Genomic DNA, 5,000 nt, shown 5'->3' with positions numbered 1-5,000 from the left:
CCAATGCCTATATCCCTAGCCCACAACGATGGCGAGGTTACAGTAACTGCTAGAAACTTACAAGCTTACAACGCGCTCAAACTCCCGTCCAACATTGGAAGGAGAAAGGATTAATAAGGTGGAATCATTTAAATATTTAGGAACTATAATCTCTAATATAGTGTCTTTAGAATTGGAGTTTAATGAAAGATTGAAAAACAAATCAGTTAATGGTTAGGTTAAGTAAAATTAGGAAAGCAAATCGCCTGAAATTACATATAAAAATCAGGCTATATATCAGTTTAGTGAGATCGGTGTTAGTGTATGGACATGAGTCGTAGATTGACAATGAAACCATCTCCAACAGATTTTGTAAATTTGAGAACACAGGTCTCAGAAGGATATTGGGAATTAAATGGCAGGAGAGGATTACATATGGAACTATAAGAGAGATTACTCAATTGCCATATGTGAGATCATGGAGAGGGGTAGGTGGAGATGGTTTGGTCATGCTCTTCGCACTCTCCAAGAGAGATTAGTTCACCAAACATTTAACTGGGCTGCACAAGGCTCTAGAAGAGTTGGAAGACCTAGACCTACATGGCTGAGGACTATGAAGCGTGAAGTAGGAGATGATGAATGTATTGATTTGGAAGCTCAAGATTGAGACGACTGGCGAAATCTAAGTGAGTCCTTTTGCGTCAATAGACGTAAGAGGAGATGATGATGATATATGTGCGATGTAATTATTAATTTTTTTAACGACCTTAATTCCAAACGCTCTAAGGAGGAGGTACGATTTATCAATACCAAGAAAATATAAGAAACTGAGAATGTTTGCAGAATAAATATCTACTTACAATCTTTTTTCAAATGGTTACATCAAGTAAATCTATTAAGGATTCTTTAAATTTGTTGAATATTCATCATCATTATTATTATTATTGTTATTATTATTATTATTATTATTATTACTTGGTAAGCTACAACCCTAGTTGGAAAAGCAAGATGCTATAAGCCCAGGGGCCCCAACAGGAAAAATAGCCCAGTGAGGAAAGGAAACAGGGAAAAATTAAATACTTTAACAGTAACATTTAAATATTTCCTATATAAACTATGAAAACTTTAACTAAATAAGAGGAAGAGAAATGAGATAAAATAGTGTGCCCGAGTGTACCATCAAGCAAGAGAACTCTAACCCAATATAGTGGAAGGCCATGGTACAGAGGCTATGGCACTACCCAAGACTAGAGAACAATGGTTTGATTTTGGAGTGTCCTTCTCCTAGAAGAGCTGCTTACCATAGCTATAGAGTCTCTTCTGCCCTTACCAAGGAGAAAGTAGCCACTGGACTATTACAGTGCAGTAGTTAACCCCTTGGGTGAAGAAGAATTGTTTGGTAATCTCAGTGTTGTCAGTTGTATGAGGACAGAGGAGAATCTGTAAAGAATAGGCCAGACTATTCGGTGTATGTGTAGGCAAAGGGAAAGTGAACCGTAACTAGAGAGAAGGATCCAATGTAATACTGTCTGGCCAGTCAAAAGACCCAATAACTCTCGAGCGGTAGTATTTCAACGGGTGGCTGGTGCCCTGGCCAACCTCCTACCTAGAATTTCCCAATTTGAAATTCTACAATTTCATTGATCTACGAATTGAATATTTTAAATGAATCTTCTGCAATTATAATTAATCCCAAAATGTTAACCTTATGGAAAAATATTATTTACATGACCTTTTAATTCATCTTTACATAAGTCGATGTGGTCGCGTCCCTGACTGGTGAACGCCTGACTGGGGTTCGAGTCCTGCTCAAATTCGTTAGTTCCTTTGGTCACTGCAATCTCACCGTCCTTGTGAGCTCAGGAGGGCGGGTTTGAGGGAGCCTATAGGTCTATCTGTTCAGTCATCAGCAGCCATTACCTGCTCCTCCTTGGTCCAGCTTGGATGGAGAGGGGGCTTGGGCGCTGATCATATGTAATATGGTCAGTCTCTAGGGCATTACCTCTGCTATTCATGAGCGACCTTTGAAACCTTTAAACCTTTAAAAAACAGACATTCTTAGGTAACCTAGTATCGAAGTATCGAACCAAATGCTTAAATAAAAGTTTGAATTCTAAGAACAGTGATCATAGATATCTTTTCCCCACTATTCAACTTTTTGAAAATGAATCATAGATATTAAAAAAATGTCATAGAATATTTAAAAGTTTGCCTATAGGTCCCTACCTTCATCATAAATCTAGTTTATTTTCTCTTGTCTAGCAGAAATTTACAATTACTCAGTTCCTAATACTTGAATTTGTTTATTTCAATACTCAGTACAATAAATGAATCGATCCTAGCATGAAGAAGTTTCTATAAGTGTATACTTTTGCACGAATAACTTTTATTTAACAAATCTCCAAATAAAAGGATTGTTTTTTCTTTAATAACTTTAGAGTTGATAGTTATGTGAAATGAAATCTCCCCATAAAAAGATTGCTTTCGCTTTCATAACTTTAGAGTTGATAGTTATGTGAAATGAAATCTCCCCTTAAAAAGATTGCTTTCGCTTTCATAACTTTAGAGTTGATAGTTATGTGAAGAAGAAAATGCTTCCAATCTAAGTCAGGCCTTATCCATCATGAGGCTCAATGCTACGCAGGAACCCAGAAGTTTTATTCCAGCTGTGTCCAAGTTGTGGAATGATCTTCCTAATCGGGTAGTTGAATCTGTAGAACTTGCAGCAAATGTTTTTATGTTGAACAGGCTGACATAAATCTCTTTTTTTATAGTTCATATATGGACAATATGCTCGTTGGTTGTTACTGTTCATAAAACCCCATATTGTTCTAATTGTTCAATACTTCTTTTATAGTTGCTTATTTCCAAATTTCCTACACTCACTGGGCTTCTCCCTCATGAGGCTCAATACTACACAGTATTCTATAAGTTTTACTCCAGCTGTGACCAAGTTATGGAATGATCTTCCTAATCAGGTGGTTGAATCTGTAGAACTTCAAAACAAACATGCTGCAAATGTTTTTATGTTAAACAGGCTACGATAAAACTCTTTTTATACTGTAGTTTATATATGAAAGATCTGTTTTAATGTTGATAGTGTTCTTAAAATATCTTATTGTTTTAATGTTGGCACTATTCTTAAAATATTTAATTTAATTTCTTATTACTTTTCATATAGTTTATTCATTTCCTTATTTCCTTTCCTCACTGGGCTATTTTTTTTTCCGGTTGGAGCCCTTGGGCTTATAGCATTTTGTTTTTCCAATAGGGTTGTACCTTAGCTATTATTAATAATAATAATAATAATAATAATAATAATAATAATAATAATAATAATATCCGCAATCACCATAAAATCAAAAGAGTTCGAATCCCTTCCTTTTCATCCCGTAGCATTCCTCATCGTACTCTCGAATGTGGAAAGAAACCCCCGTCCGTACCTGTTGCGTATCGAAGCACAGAGAGAGAGAGAGAGAGAGAGAGAGAGAGAGAGAGAGAGAGAGAGAGAGAGAGAGACTCTGGATCAGCATCCTTCTGTTTAAAGCACCCCGCTGATGGCCGGTCCTCCTCCTTCCAGCGAGGGTTCCCGGCCTCTCATTACTCGAGATGTTGCGTCAGGCCAGATGAATTCCACTCACCTGTGCGATAAGAAAAAAAAAAGTTAAAAAAAAGAATCGAATAAAAAAAAAGCCACAGGTAAGAAAAAAAAAAGATGAGAATCTCTCTCCCGAAAGATCACGTCAGATGGAAGAATTGTTATTATCACCAGGGCCAAATTACAGCGCGGGAGAAAAGGCTGCGTGATTACAATGTTATTTGGAAGCGGACAAACAAGGTACTGTCAAGGAGACCGCGCTCGGGACCGAGTCCCCCCTGGGACCCCGCTAAGACGCCCATCGATCACACCGAATTATTGATAACACCCTTTGGTCACAGCTGAGCCCCGGGCCGGACACCCTTTCCAGCTCTCCTATTGCAAGGGCGCTAGAAGGAACCATCTCTCAAGGAGGCTGCGAGAGGCGAGGACGCCGTAGGGCGTGCGCCATAACGGGGCTGCGATAGCACCCCAGCCTCCAAGTTCTCGAGGCCATCAGTATCTCATAATTTAGGGTCGATTCCTGCCGCTCATTGGCCCCGCTATTAGGGATCGAGGCTTGTCGTGGTTCCTCTCTCGCGCTCCATCAAATAAATTCCGAAGGAGTTCAGTTGCGTTCGATAAAAAATAAAAAGAAGAAAAAACATTGCAAGTTGCGTTCGATAAAAATTAATACAAAAAAAAAGATATTGCAGTGTCTTGTGTTTTTCGCGTTTCTTATTTTCCCCTTGTCAGTTTGTGACAAATGGGATTAATGCATGAAGTGCTCTTAATCTGACTTTCCCAATCTTTTTTTTTTTTAACATCAAATTGCGGTTTACGACCACAGAGAAGAAGTTGAATGGAGAGAGAGAGAGAGAGAGAGAGAGAGAGAGAGAGAGAGAGAGAGAGAGAGAGAGAGAGATTATCCATTATTTAAAGGCTTGGTAAGCAACAAACAATAGGGGTTTCATACGCCATTATATTTTCATATAATTATCCTCCTGCCGGAAGAGATTTATTATACGTTATTACAGATATGCAGATTTTGATGCTCAGTTGCTCTGTTACTCTCAATTCCTTCACTTAGTAATGTTCTATCATTGCCATGTCACCCTCCAACAAATGCAAAACAAGAGCTGCACAAAAAATTAAAAAAATAAAATAAAATTTTTTTTTTTTTTACTAGAGCTAAAATTCGGACGGTCCACTGCAACTCTTCTAGGAGAAGGACACTCCAAAATCAAACCATCGTTCTCTAGTCTTGGGTAGTGCCATAGCCTCTATACCATGGCCTTCTACTGTTTTGGGTTAGAGTTCTCTTGCTTGAGGGTACACTCGGGCACAATATTCTATCTTATTTCTCTTCCTCTTGTTTTGTTAAAGTTTTTATAGTTTATATAGGAAATATTTATCTTAATGTTGTTACAGTTATTGAAATATT

Source organism: Palaemon carinicauda, chromosome 16, assembly GCF_036898095.1.
Source record: "Palaemon carinicauda isolate YSFRI2023 chromosome 16, ASM3689809v2, whole genome shotgun sequence".
NCBI lineage: Eukaryota > Metazoa > Arthropoda > Malacostraca > Decapoda > Palaemonidae > Palaemon > Palaemon carinicauda.
This window is presented reverse-complemented; position numbering follows the sequence as displayed.